The following is a 15,825-nucleotide window of genomic DNA, read 5'->3' on the forward strand; positions in this document are numbered from 1 at the left end:
TCAACTAATATGATTGTTTCCAAATACGAATATGGGTTTCGACCGAATTCAGTATATTTTTGTTCAAATAGTGTCTAGGTGTTAAGAATTTTATTAAATATGTATACTTATTAAATTTAGAATAGTAGTTGAAATCATCGTGCTAAAATCCAAACCCTGACTCCGCCTCTAAAAACTTATATGTACGGTCGCTAGCACATCTCTTTTAGTTTGACGATAGAGAAGCAATAATGAGAAAAGGACCAAAATCATCCATAATGTTTGTGTTTGAATCAAAATCATACATATTCTTTCACATGGAGCACTAATAGTACATTATGTTTGCATAAGTGGTGCACTTTTAGTCAAACTCCCAAATAAATTTAACGGAAAAGAACAAAAATGCCCCTGAACTTTTAGAAAAGGTATAAAAATACCCTTTATTCATCTATTTTGCTAAAACTACCCCTCAATTCAACTTTTTGGCTCATTTATTCCCCTTGACTAACGGACAACACTAATTTTTTTTTTTAAATAAAATAAATTGCACATGACATTTTATTACTGAAAAATTGATTTATTCTTTTAAAAAGAAATCTGAAAAATCGTTATTTGTAGAATAAGGAAAAATAATTTTTCAACATCAGTTTCTTTGAAAAACAAATGTAGTAAGCCTTTTATATATATATATATATATATATATGTAAACAAAATTGGATTTTCATTAAAACATGTGGAATTTTTTTAAGTTTGGAAAACGTTTTTTAACGGGTGGAAACCCCATTTTTTTTTTAGAAAATTCAATTTTTAAATCTGAAAAACTGATTGTTTTTTTAAGTAAAATGTGCAAAACTAATACTCCATAATTTTCTTCTAGATTTAAAAAAAGATAGTTTTCTGGTTTTTTTATAAACACAGTTTTTCCATAAAAATTTTAATTTTTTCAGATTTTTATAAAAATCCAATTTTTCACATTTTGAAAAGAAAAAAAATTAGTGTTGTCCGTTAGTCAAGGTTTTACTCGTTAAAAAAAAGTTTTCCAAATTTAAAAATAATTCTAATTTTAAAAAATTCCAAGGTTTCAGATTTCTTTTTAAAAGAATAAATCAATTTTTCTGTAATAAAATGTCATGTGCAATTTAATTTTTTTTTTAAAAAAAAATTAGTGTTGTCCGTAGTCAAGGGGAATAAATGAGACAAAAAGTTGAATTGAGGGGTAGTTTTAGCAAAATAGATGAATAAAGGGTATTTTTATACCTTTTCTAAAAGTTCAGGGGCATTTTTGTTCTTTTCCATTAAATTTATTTGGGAGTTTGACTAAAAGTGCACCACTTATGCAAATATAATGTACTATTAGTGCTCCATGCGAAAAAATATGTATGATTTTGATCCAAACCCAAACATTATGGATGATTTTGATCCTTTTCTCAGCAATAATCCATACATAAGCCAAGTTCTATAGTTTGATGATTAGTTAGTATATTATGTTCTCTCCGCTTTCCCAATAGCTAACACAAATTTCAAAAAAAAAAAAAAAAAACTTCCATTGAGGGGCACTCTCAAGGGTTTATAATCTGGCCTTTTTAAAACTTTCCATCCTTTAATCAAGAAATTAAGTGAACCATTTGGTCCACAATCGATCAAAAAGAAAACGGAAAGAAAAGAAAAGAATGTTCAGCACTTGTATCTGTCGAGAAACATTAATGTCAAAAAGCAGTAGAAATCTTTTTTTTTCTCGTTCACCTTTTTTTTCCCGGAAAATTGACATAAAATTTCTTATGGAAGCTAATAGTACGATTGAGTTAATTATAATGTCTCTTAAGACAATTAATGTTTTAATTAAATCAACTAATGAAGTGTTTCCAGTGAGGTTTCCACTCGCAAAGCTAGCTCAAGTGTGGCCTGGGCTTTCCTATCATATTCTTTGCTTTTAGAGACATTGTGTCCCCCCTCAATTGAGACCATCATCATTCTAAAAATTCTTCAAGTTTTTTTTAAAGAAAAAAAGATTGAGAATATTTTAAAACCCCTATATATTCTTAGCCTTTTGTAACCTTAAAAGATGGCTCTTCCTGACAGCCATGCTATGTCATGTAAAAAGAGCTCTAGCAAGATTTTCTTTGGATCCATGGCCTATACAAATAATGTTATTAAAATATTTTCCCTTCGGTAACTAGCTCACACAGTAATGATTAGTTTTACTTTAATTTGGCTTTAGTAAAGTACTATTAGTCAAATAATTAAGGCGGGAATAAGATGGTATGTGTGATTTTAGAAAATGAGCTTAACCTAGTCTCGTCCTATTAATAGCATGTTTTGTTTGACTTTTCAAATTGATCCAACCAATTTTTTTTATCAATTTATACTCCAATTCACGAAATAATTGGATTTGTGGACGGCATGTTTACCCCGAATTTGGATAATCAATTAAATTTGTGAGTGGGTATAAGATATGTGGTTTAGCCTTAATCTACTTGATAAAAGAAAGATGTAAATGTGGATATAATAAGACGAGAGCAATGACAATTGATGATTTGCGATATGCTTGTATGCTCACTAGTGTAAGAGTGTACTCGATTGAAGTAATGCAAGAAATAAATGCAACAAATATGACCGAAAGCAGGCGTTTGAGAGAGAGATTTCATATATATATATATATATATATTGCTATTACAAAGTGATCTTGATGTGTGGAAGCCAACCCCCTCAAAGGAGAGGGATGAGCTCTATTTATAATGTTGCCTTCATGGGCTTCATACAATACTAATCATTAAAAAATAAGAGAAAGGACAGTTCTGAGTGGGTTAGGTTGGCCGTACTGTCTGACACACGCATGGTTGGTGGTTGACCATGGCAGGACGCTACCGACGTGTGGATCAAGTGCAACGACTCTTCCGAACCAACGACCACGGATAATCGGACTAACGGCCTCGACCGACCCGGTGATGAAGAAACCGGGTCAAATGGTGCCTCTGCTTAGCCCCGGTCATAGCGCTCCTCCGGTTCAGAACGAAAGTCTTCATATATGCTTTTGTCCTCTTCTTCCTTCGGATCCTTGTCTCACCGGTTTACACTTATCCGGTTTTTACCGTATACACTGCATTGTTATGGTAAAGGCCGTAATGTTAGAAGAATTTGATTAGTTTTTAATTTGGATGTTGTACAATAAGATATATTCCGAAGAAATGATATATTTTTCCCTCTTACAATTTGAATAGAAGGAAATGGAATTTTCAGATCTATTATGTGTTTTTGTCAGATCTCTTATGTGTAAAAAATGAAGATCTCTTATAAAAAAATCATAAAACTAAAAAATAAATAAATTATCAAGGACTAAAAATTCATTTCTACCAAATATTACTCAGCAAATATCCAACCATTAACCCGAACCTGTTTGTTATTTAGGTTGTCAAAAATCATAATCCATATCCATTTATCTAAAGTGAAACTTCCTCGATTCTTGGTGATACTTTCATTATTCTGTTATTAAAGGAGCACTTTGGATCCACCTTTTTCAAAAATTTATTTAATCTAACCCATTTACATTTGGAAAAATAAATTTCATCTTTTGTTTACTCTTGCGTACTAGTTATGTTCAGAGAAAAGTGAAAATGAGGGAACTGAGCCGGTCGGACACCATCCAGACCAATCCAGGTTGGTAACAATATGAATGGCTTTCATTATAACAACATGCATACTTTGATCCTCTTTTAGGGTTACAAAATTCTTACTATACAAATAGTACAATAGCTTACCTGACAGCTACCCTTAATTTTTTCAGATTTGTTCGCACGAGAGAATCTTCCCGCACAGTTTCGAGCTGCTTTCTCTGTGCCTTGCAAGTCTGCTTGTGTTGTTGGTAGTTGCATTAATTAGGATGGTTGTTTCATACTTCTATAGTTCGGGTAAAATACACCCTCTGCATTTAATGTTTTGATGTAGTGGCAAAATTAGATCAAGCGCTTAATTACTACTATCAACAACAACGACAACATACCAAGTGTAATCCCATAAATAAGGTCCGGAAAGGATAAAGTGCACGCAGATTTTATCCCTACTATGAAAGATAAAAAAACTGTTTTTGATAAACCCTCGAAAAATTAATTATAGTTGATAAAAAAAAACGCAACTTTATCTCTTAATTAAGTCCATCATGCAAGCGCTTAAGTTCAATTATGATTCTTATCGGGGTCATTTCCCACTCATCACTTGTGCTTAGGCAGGATGTTGACGTTACCAACAACATCTTCAAATCAAAGAATCCTGAACGGAGAAAAAGGTTTAGTCATTTTGTGTGCGTGCATAATAAACCAATATGGCAGCATTCTTGAAAAATAACGTAGAATTAAATTAATTTGAGATAGAAGTAAAATCTTAAACTTCTCAAACCCGAACTCGTGTACAAAAAATCTTGACAATATATATGTTAACATCACTTGTGGGTCATCGATCCACAAGATATTAACTCAATTTTTTTAAGGGGGAGAGTCCACCAAGGTAGCTTGCTACCTGGGCTTTCAAGCGTCGCTCATGCATTGCACTATTACACGAGCCTAGCACACCCCACAAAAAAAAAAAAAAAAAACACCACTTGTGTAAAATCCTTTATGCGCTATTGTTTTTAGTGTAAGCATCAGGTGAGAGTAAGTCCTCCTCAATTTTATTTGATGGCCTGTATTAATTGTTAGAACAAGAATGATAATAATAAAAGAAATCCAAAATAAACTTGCTTGGCTTAGAGGCACGTTAAGACGTTTTTTGAAGATAGTTGGAGTATCTCCCACGAGCAAACGGAAGAATAAATAACAACTCTATCTTCGGGATTCAACTAAGCCACAACAAGTAGCATTCAAGAAAGTTGTTCTTCTATTCTTGAATTGGTGATTTCACCTTTTGATCAATGTCTCTCTAAAGTTTTAAGGGGAAATTGTTTTCTTCAAGTGCTTACCTTTTCCAAAAGAATGAAACACTTTTTATAGGATAAAAATTACATAACATAAAAGTTTTCATTAAATAGGATTTAAAATAGGTTCATGAATTTTTCTTAAAATACATGCAACTTTCATGTAACTTTCAAGAACCTAAAAGGTAAAATACTAAATGAAGAATGTATCTTCAAATTCACATTCATTTAGTTTGGAAAACTTTTATCAGATGAAATGTTTCGAAATTAATTAAAACATTAACTTAACAATCCCCCACTTGTTTCAAGAAATTTTGAAAATATTTTTGAGACATTAATCTAGTAATATGCATCAATAATGGTGTCTTTTGGACTTGAACCATTAGCTAGTGAATACATTCTAAATCATTGACTACTTACTGAACGAATCTTGAACTAAGTAGATCATTAAATGAAGTAGAAAAATTTCCACGCACATTACTATGTTCCGGTGAAAATCGTAATCCTTTGACACCTTACGGCCATGTGTCCTGAATCCTTTAAACTAAGTGCTTTAAGATTTCCCTGTTAAAAATCTTATTGAAGCCTTCACTTCGCACTTAGCGCGGTGAATTCATCAAGAGTAACTTTGCATACTCCGACCAAATAGTCTATGAATTCATTAAGAGAATTTAATCTCATCCTCCTTTACAGTAAAGTGTCGGTAAATCTATCAAGAGGGTTCCTACACACTCCAACCGATACAGGTTTATAGACTTATTAAGAGAATATAATCTCATCCTCCTCTACAGTATGAATATTGGTAAATCTATCAAGAGTCGTCATACTAACTCCAACCGAGATCGGTCTTATAGATTTATTAAGAGAATAGAATCTCAACCTATGCATATTTACTCACTCTTTGAAGAAATGGAAATTTTATTGATGTGCTCCACAATTGTAACTTTGCTTGTTTTTCCCTTTGAACCTAAGATTACATCATTAGGTAGGGTTACCATAAAGTACAATTAATTTACAACAGGCTTTATTCCCATCCCTTTACAAGTTTCCATTACTAACTCTTTGCCTAATCCTTTAGATAAGCTAGATTAAATCTGGACTTCACATATTGAAGCGATATCATGCCATCCTCCAATAGTCTTTTCACATGATTGTGTTTGAGACGAACTTGCCTCGATTTGCCATTGTAACAATCACTTGAAGCCCGAAAAATAGCAGCTTTATTATCACAATAGATAGTCAAAGGTGGCATTGGCTTACTTTACATAGGAATATCTATTAGCATACTTCGAATCCAGTCAGCTTCTTCTCCAGCAGAAGACATAGCTATAAATTCTGACTCCATGGTTGAGTGAGTAATACATGTCTGCTTCTTTGATTTCCAAGAGATTGCTGCTCCGGCCAAAGTGAAAATCCAAGCAGTAATAGATTTAGAGTCATTTGGATCAGAATTCCAAGTAGCATCACTATAGCCTTCAATAACTGCTGGAAAGGTAGAATAATGTAGGCCATTATTAATCGTGCCCTTTAGATACCTTAAAACACGAATTAAGGCATTCCAATGTTCAACTCCGGGGTTACTAGTAAACTTGCTCAAAGTTCCTACTGCATAACCAATATCTGGCCTGGTACAATGCATGACATACATAAGACTCCCAACAATCTGAGAATACGTCAATTGATCAGGAACGTCGCTAGAGTTTCGCACTAGTTTGATGCTAGGATCAAATGGTGTAGGAGCAGGCTTGTCATCAAAATGACCAAACCTCTTCAGAACTTTCTCAATATAACTTGCTTGAGTAAGAGTCAAACCATTAGCTGATCTCACAATTTTAATGCCAAAAATTACATCAGCTTCTCCAAGATCTTTCATTTCAAACTGAGAAGCAAGAAATGATTTTGTTTCTTTAACTCTTTTGATATCAGTTCCAAAGATCAACATGTCATCCACATAGAGACAGATTATAACTCCAGAATGTTCTTGAAATTTACTGAATATGCATATATCGCCACCATTGATTGAGTAGCCATTAGAAATTATGGTCTTTCTAAATTTCTCATGTCATTGCTTTGGAGCTTGTTTTAATCCATAAAGAGATTTAAGAAGCTTACAAACTTTATGTTCCTGACCAGGAATGATAAACCCCTCTGGTTGTTTCATGTAAACTTCTTCATCTAGATCTCTATTCAAAAACGCAGTCTTCACATCCATTTGATGAATTATCATATTATGAATTGCTGCTAAAGCAATCAAGAGCCGAATAGAAGTCATCCGAGCTACAGGTGCAAAAGTATCAAAATAATCAATATCTTTCATTTGAGTAAAACCTTTTGCTACCAAGCGAGCTTTGTACTTATCTGTAGTACCATCAGATTTTAATTTCTTCTTAAAAATCCATTTACAACCAATAGGTTTACACTCAGGAGGAAGATTTGATAAAATCCATGTATTATTTGGCATGATAGAATGCATTTCATCATCAATAACTTCACGCCAAAAAGGAGCATCATGGGAAGATACTGCTTCAGCGTAACTTTCAGGATTTTTTTCAACCAAATAAACTTGAAAATCAGGTCCAAAGTTCTTTGGCTGGGTTGATCTTATATTGCGCTTCAGATGGCTTTCTTCCACGGACTCAACTGTTTTCCTTTTAAGAGGAGATGTAAAAGAACTTGCATCTTGTTCTAAAGATTCTTTTTTCTTAGGAAATATATGCTCAAAAAATTTAGCATGTAAAGATTCAATAATTGTGTGAGGACTTGGAGTCCCAAGATTTAAGAATCTATAAGCCTTACTGGTCTGAGAATAACCAATAAACACACAATCTACTCCTCTATATCCAACCTTAGCCAAATGTTGATCTGGTAATCTAACATGAGCCAAACAACCTCATACTTTAAAATAATTTATATTTGGCTTTCGGTTCTTCCAAAGTTCATAAGGGGATGCCTCAAGTTTCTTGGAAGGTATTCGATTCAAAATATGACAGGCTGAAAATAAGGCTTCAATCCACAAATTTCCAGGCATACCAGATCCATAAAGCATAGAATTAACCATTTCTATGAAAGTCCTATTTTTCCTTTCTGCTACACCATTTTGTTGTGGTGTATAAGATGTAGTCATTCGTTTTTCAATGCCTTCTTTTTCACAAAAATCAATAAAATCTGATTTTAAATAGTCTCCACCTCTATCAGATCTAATTGATTTAATCTTCAAACTCAATTTATTTTCAACTTCTGCTTTATATGTTTTGAAAGACTCAAATGCCTCATCTTTTGTTCTTAATGGAAAGACATACGTATATCTTGAGTAATTGTCAATGAAAGTGATAAAATATCTCTTACCATGACGTCACAAACAATCCATCTCACATATATCGGTGTGAATTAATTCCAAAAGTGTGGATGTCCTTTCAACCGTCTTAAAAGGTTTCTTTGTTATCTTGCATTTACTACAAGTAAGACACTTAGTAGTATGATCTTTTCCACAGTCCTTAATTAATCCATTTTTCACCATAAGTTGTATGGATCTAAAATTCACATGACCAAGACGTTCATGCCATAAATCTAGAGACTCTATAATATAAGCAGAAATATTTTCATTATCAATATTGAGTTTGAACATTCCATTTGTAGCATAGCCTTTTCCAACAAATATGCCATTTTTAGAAAGTATAAATTTATCTGCCTCAAAAATCATTCTAAAACCATGCTTCGAAAGAAGCGTACCTGACACCAAGTTCTTCCGAATTTCAGGAACATGCAATACGTCCATCAGCGTGACTATCTTTCCGGAAGTAAACTTCAATTCAACAGTTCCTTTTCCCACAACCTTAGCAGAGGACGAGTTTCCCATATACAAAAATTTATCGTCCCCCACTAATTCATAGGTCTTGAAAGCATTTCGATCACCTGATATATGACGAGTTGCGCCAGTGTCTATCCACCATTCCACTTGTTTTCCTGCTACAAATGCTTCGGTAACCATTGCTACAAATTCATCTTTTCCCCGATTATTTGCCCTTTCTTTCTTCTTTTCAGCTTTAAGAATTTTACAATCACGCGCATAGTGACCAAATTTGTGACAGTGGTAACATTCAACCGACTTAGAATTGGTACTGGTACGCTTAAAATTTGTACTTCTCTTTGCCTTTGGAATTTTCTTATTAACAGATTCCTTCTTGGTTGATTTTTCTTCAACCACATGAGCTTTCATGACGGTTTCCTTCAAAATATTATTGTCACGATATCGAGTCTCTTGTTCAATTTGCAAATGCTGCAACAATTGCTCAAGAGTCAAATCTTCTTTCTTGTGTAAGAGTTTGCTTCTGTATTCTTTCCACGAGGAAGAAAGTTTCGAGACAATAGCACCAACATGAAAATTTTCATCAAGAGCAATTCCAGAGATAGCAATTTTATTAGCTATAAGTTGGAATCCTTGCATTTGTTCAGTGATTGACTTACCATCAACCAGTTTGAACTCCATATAGTTTGAAACACAAGAAATTTCGTTGAACTCGCCTCTTCCGCCAAATAGATATTTTGGAGAGCGTCCCAAATATCCTTAGCAAATTTGCTCTTGGTATAATATTGATCATAAAATTTGTTGGACATTTTTCCAAGAATATAATTCTTACATAAATAATCATCATCTTTCCACTTGGCAATTTGTTCTTTAATCAAAGTAGCCTCGTCAGTTGCTACCTCAGAACCAGGAGCATTAGGACAAGGTTGTTCAAGAACATATGCCAACTTCAATCGTCTTAAAAAGAATTCCATCTTTCCACGCCATCTAGGAAAGTCTTTGCCATCGAATATTTCAAAATTAGGATTAGGTAGAGATGGAACACCATTCAATGTTGATGTAGTAGCCATAGAGACAACTATCTTCAAATTGTTAGAACAAGAATGATAATAATAAAAGAAATCCAAAATAAACTTGCTTGGCTTAGAGGCACGTTAAGACGTTTCTTGAAGATAGTTGGAGTCTCTCCCACGAGCAAACGGAAGAATAAATAACAACTCTATCTTCGGGATTCAACTAAGCCACAACAAGTAGCATTCAAGAAAGTTGCTCTTCTATTCTTGAATTGGTGATTTCACCTTTTGATCAATGTCTCTCTAAAGTTTTAAGGGGAAATTGTTTTCTTCAAGTGCTTACCTTTTCCAAAAGAATGAAACACTATTTATAGGATAAAAATTACATAACATAAAAGTTTTCATTAAATAGGATTTAAAATAGGTTCATGAATTTTTCTTAAATTACATGCAACTTTCATGTAACTTTCAAGAACCTAAAACGTAAAATACTAAATGAAGAATGTATCTTCAAATTCACATTCATTTAGTTTGGAAAACTTTTATCAGATGAAATGTTTCAAAATTAATTAAAACATTAACTTTAACATTAATATTTACAGATTTCATTCTAAGAGCTAGCCCAAACTCAAGTCATCTTTTTGAGGTGAAGGATTGCCATTCATTTTATCACAATCTTGGGAGGTAAGAACTTCTCTTTTTCAACGTTTCTTAAAATGACTATAAAACCGGCTTCAATTCTCAAACTTGGAAATTTTCAATGAATATGACAACATGTTCACAGTCATATTACTTGAAAAACAAAAGTGTTAAATTGCTAATCATGCCCCAAAATTTATTAATGGCTACAACAAAAATTAAACTTTTGTATAGTGTACAAAATTAGAGTCAAATTATGAATGATGAGTTGACTCATTGGACTCTAACCGAAAGATCAACATCGTGATGGAATTCACAAGAGTAAAAAGTTGTTTGGTAAGTAGACAGCCATTAATTATAATAAAATCGAGTGATAGATATCAAGATTAAGGTTTAACGCATGCTTGTCTACTTATATATAATTAAATCCTCATTCGTGCAATTAAAGGGAATAAAGGGCACAAGAAAGGAAAAAAGCATGCTGCAGTTTGTAGATTATGTAGCAATCTCAAATAAAAAGCTCTGCAGAAAATATTTAATTCAAAATCAAGAAAAAGGAGAAAGGATATCCCTTGTGAATGGGTGAGAGATAAGAGAAATGCTCTTTTAATTTATTTTTTTCCATCTTTTTCTCTCTTTATGACTTTGAAAGGTTAAAAGGAAAGAATATTCCTAGCAGAGATGTTTAAAGCTGATCACTGATCGAAAGCATTTGTATGGAATATTTACTCATCATTCATCAGGGAAAAAGGATAATCAAATAACTTCGTCCAAAAAAGTTACAAATTTCTCTTGAAACTTAAGAAATAGACAAATAGTTGGACTATAACTATAACGGAACAAAATAAATAGATAGGTTTGTGACTTCACTTAGATTACAGGAAACGAAAGTAACAAGCTTTTCTCAACATGGAATTAGCTAAGGAATTTGTCGGTAATTCTTAGCTAATTCGTCGCTAAATAGCTCCTCGCTAATTAGATTTTCTTATAATTCGTCGCTAATTCGTAGCTAAATGAGATTAGCATGAGATTTTTGCATAGTTACGAAGTTTTGTCTGTCGCTAGCTAATCCCTTGTTTTCTAGTAGTGTCTATTATTGATTTGAATAATTCCCAATCTAATTAAATGTTAAAGATATCTTAGTGCTTGATGTAGGAAGAATTTCCTATTCTGAGAGTAGATTCTCACACTACTAGAAATAAAGATTTTTCCCACCGACATTTAGTGGCAAAATTGAGTTATAAAACATAATTTTATCATCTCATTCCCACAGAACCAGCTCACTGGAAAAACGCATGGTGGGAAACCCTTCCCCATTGAAACGCTGGGAAGCTTTCTAATTTTTCCGTGTGAAAACACTACTGTTTAGGTTTTTCCAACCGACATTCAATAGGAATAGCCACTGACATTTTTCAGTAGGAAATTCAGTGGGAAAATGTGATTTTGAAATAGTGTCAATTTATTAAAGATAAATGTTTAAATATCCTTGAAAGAAGTAAATAAATTAGAAACATATAAAATACGGTTAATAACCCCTGTTTTACCAACATTTGCGAATTGCGATAGTAGAATTTATGAAATTCAGTTTCTCTCTTTTTTAAAAAAAAAAAAAAAAAAATTTTACTCTAGTTGTCCTCAAGTAGTTTCATTGATGTCACAATTTAGACTTAAATTGCATTAGCCTAAAAAAAATTATTAGGTAATTTAAACTTTCGAACTTTAAGTCCTATTTACACAAGAGTAGATTTACATTCATCCCTTTATAAGTTCTTGGGATTACATAGAAATCTCCTAGTTTTGCAAATTTACTAGTATTAACCTTGAATGACTAATATTATACTCTTCTTGATCTCATCAAATTAAAGTCCATTTGACCAACTGAATGATTAATAAAATATCCACAGTACAGATTACACATGAATAAAAAGATATGATCACTATCATTATTCCTCTTCCCACATGTTTTCCCTAATAATCCAATTTCTCCTTTTATCTTAGCACATGATGGCTGGAAAAAGCTAAATTTGGTAATTATGAGCGCTTATGGGAGAAGGATAAATCGTGGGTAACTAGTATTAGAACATTTCTTTTGCCTTTTTCTCTTGTGGGTCGGTGGGTGAAAAAGTGTTTGAGACTATAAGATTTAGATTTTGAAAGTGGGAAAGATCTTTTCTTCTTCGTCTCCATCAGTTATTCAGTACCTGTTTTGGGACTCTGTTGATTTAAATTCACGTCGAGTAAGATTTATTAAACAGAAAAATGTTTTCTGGTAGAATTTTTTTCCATTTACAAGGCTTAAATTCAAAACTTTTGTTAAGGAACAAGGGGTCATATTTATCGCACCGCACCGCAACGCTTGATGATAGAAATTTTCCTTTCATTTCCCTTCTTTTGAGTAATTAAACCAAGAAATAATCAAGTTCAGATCCTGTCGAAAATACCTATTAATTTTGCACTTAATAATATAGGGAAAATGTTCAAATTTGCTTTTGTACTATTTGAAATTGTTATTAATTTTGTTCTCTATTACATTTTTTTGTTCATGATACCCTTGTCGTTAGCAAATCATCTCGTATTTGTCCTTATCATTAGCGGAGGGCCACTGTGAACTGTGTATATTTTTTGTGTTCAAATTCTTGGAGGAAAAAAAAAAGTTTGAATTTATCCCTCAACCTTTTATTATGATTTAAAATTTCTCCCAGATTGGAGCTTCATTAGGAGTCAAGGGTAAAAAATGAGTCTTTTTCCTTAAGGCGGGTAATAGTAGACCAAAAGTTTCACGTATGGAAACATTACTTAATTTCGGATAATATATGGACAAATTTAATCATTTTTTCAGTAATATATTAATGTACATCATCAAAATTTTAAAACTATTAAACTCACTCAAAGCTGCAAGTTTGCACAACTAAATTAGAGTAATATTCTTGGGGAACTTTCGTCATCGCTAAATTATAAATTGTCGGTTCTGTAACTACTGAGGAATATTAAAGATACTTAGTAAAATCATTGCATCACACTAAATTATAAAGGTTTTATTTTTTTTTAAGTGCTAAAGTTGAGAATTGAGATCACAGTAAGTCAATATGTATATAACTGGGATTCTCGGAGTATACAGTCACAGAGGCGGATGGAGCACGTTTAGTAGGGGTTTGAATCCCAAACTTTCAATGCGGGGTATAAATTTAAAGGGTTTTTGACATATATATACATCTTAAGGAAAAATATTTACGAAACGTGACGATAGTTTTATATTTACAAAACATAACATTACAAATCCTATACAAAACATGCTTTATATTTTTTAATTTTTTATATTTAAAAAAAAAAAAATTAATTTTTTTTAAAAAAAAAAAAAAAAACATTTTTTTCAATTTTTTTTTTTTTTTTAAATTAATATTTTTTTTCGCTCAAAAACTTATGTATGAAAGTCGTATGAAATGTGTATATCTCGCTCAAGACTTAAAAAGTTTGCTCAAAATTTAGTGTATGAAAACAGTATGAAAAATGTATGAAATGTGTATATCTCGTTCAAGGCTTAAAAAATTCGCTCAAAATTGTGTGTATGAAAACAATATGAAATTTGTATCTTGCTCATGTCTTAAAATTTCGCTCACATTTCCGTGTATAAAGTTCATGTTAGATTTCTGTAAAATTAATACAACTACAATAACATTGTATACAACTTTGATACAATATTCAAGACTTAAAATAATCGCTCAAATTTTTGTGTATGAAATATGTATATCTTGCTCAAGGCTTAAAAAGTTCGCTCAAATTTTATGTATGAAGAACGTATGAAATGTGTATATCTTGATCAAGGCTTAAATTACGCTCAAAATTTTATGCATGAGAATAGTATGAAATGTGTATATCTCCCTCAAGACTTAGAATTTCATTCACATTTTTTGTATATAAAGTTCATATTAGGTTTCTGGAAAATTAATACAACTACAATTTTCATACAATATTCAAAGCTTAAAGTTTTCGCTCAAAATTTTGTATATGAAAATTATATTAAAAATTTCGTTCACACATACATATTTCATACATTTTTCATACAACTTTCATACACAGAAATTTGAGATAATTTTTTAAGCCTTTGAGCCAAAAAAAAATTAAACAATATATATAAAAAAATTATTTTTTTTAAAATAAAAATATTTTTTATATAAAAAATATATATATTTTCTGGAAAAAAAATAAAAAAACGAAAAATATATGAAAATCCGTCATGTTTCGTAATATATCGTTATGTTTTGTAAATAAGGAAAACTATCGTTACGTTTCGTAAATATTTCTCCTTAACAAGTATATATACATAGTTTTGAGTAAATATTTACTAAAATTATAAGAAATAGTAGATATGAACCCATAACGTTAGAAATATAATGGTTCAATGCTAAAAATTTAAAAGATTGAACCCGTAGAGTTTAAATCCTAGATCCGCCTCTAATACAAAGTATATAGTCCAACATTTGACCTCAAGTCAAAAAGAAAAAAAAATAAGTCTAGCTAACAAAGAATATAGAATATTAGTACAGTCAGACCTTTCTATAACGGCACCCGCATATAACAGCACCTCTATATAACAGCTAAGATTTTTCGGAACCGATTTTTTATGTTATATTTTACTTCTCTATAACAGCAACAACCAACTTTATAGTAGTACGCTCTTTGTAAAATTACCCCCCATATAACAGCTATCTTCTTTTTTTGGTAATATAATAATTAACCATCTTTATAAAAATAGAATATCTAGGATTAACAATAATAAGAGTGGAATTTTGACCAAATATTTGATCATTTAATACACTATTTATGACAAAAAATATCATATGAATATATATTTTTTCATCATTAAACGATTTTCCTTCGTTACACAAAGTGTGATTAAGCTTAGAATTTGACAATTAAAAATGAAAATTAGATTTATGCATCTTTTTTGCCTATAACAGCGAAGCATTATTTAAATGTCAATGTTGTTATAGGTGTATAACAGTCATTCTCTATAACAGCTGAAAAATTTCGAACCCAACTATGCTGTTATAGAGAGGTTTGACTGTATAACTAATTAGTAATTCTTAAAGTAGTAAGAAAAAATTTAAATAATTTTCGACTTATTACGAATTCTCTCGACTAGACCAACAACAACAACCCAGTGAAATCCCACAACCTGGGGTCTGGGGAGGGTAGAGTGTACGCAGACCTTACTCCTACCAAGGTAGGATAGCTGTTTCCGAAAGACCCTCGACTCAATAAAAAAGCATAAAAAGAGGTCAGATAAGGCTAAGAGATTCAAAGCGATATGGAAATGAGATAACGCAAGCGACACAGATAACATAGAATAATCAAAGCACAGGAAATAACAGATAATAGCATAAATCAGAGCACAAGAAATTATACTACGATAATGCGACTACTAATAAGACAGGATAATGAGACTATCTACTAGCCTTCTACCCTAATCTGAGTCATCCAAACCC

At 31.8% G+C, this 15,825-nt stretch overlaps 1 pseudogene; it reads left to right on the top strand.

The window, feature by feature from the left end:
• Positions 1–4,385: 4,385 nt before the first annotated feature.
• On the top strand, positions 4,386–4,546 carry LOC132629483 (U2 spliceosomal RNA; annotated as a pseudogene).
• Positions 4,547–15,825: the final 11,279 nt, after the last annotated feature.

The sequence above is a fragment of the Lycium barbarum genome, chromosome 2 (genome assembly GCF_019175385.1).
Source record: "Lycium barbarum isolate Lr01 chromosome 2, ASM1917538v2, whole genome shotgun sequence".
NCBI lineage: Eukaryota > Viridiplantae > Streptophyta > Magnoliopsida > Solanales > Solanaceae > Lycium > Lycium barbarum.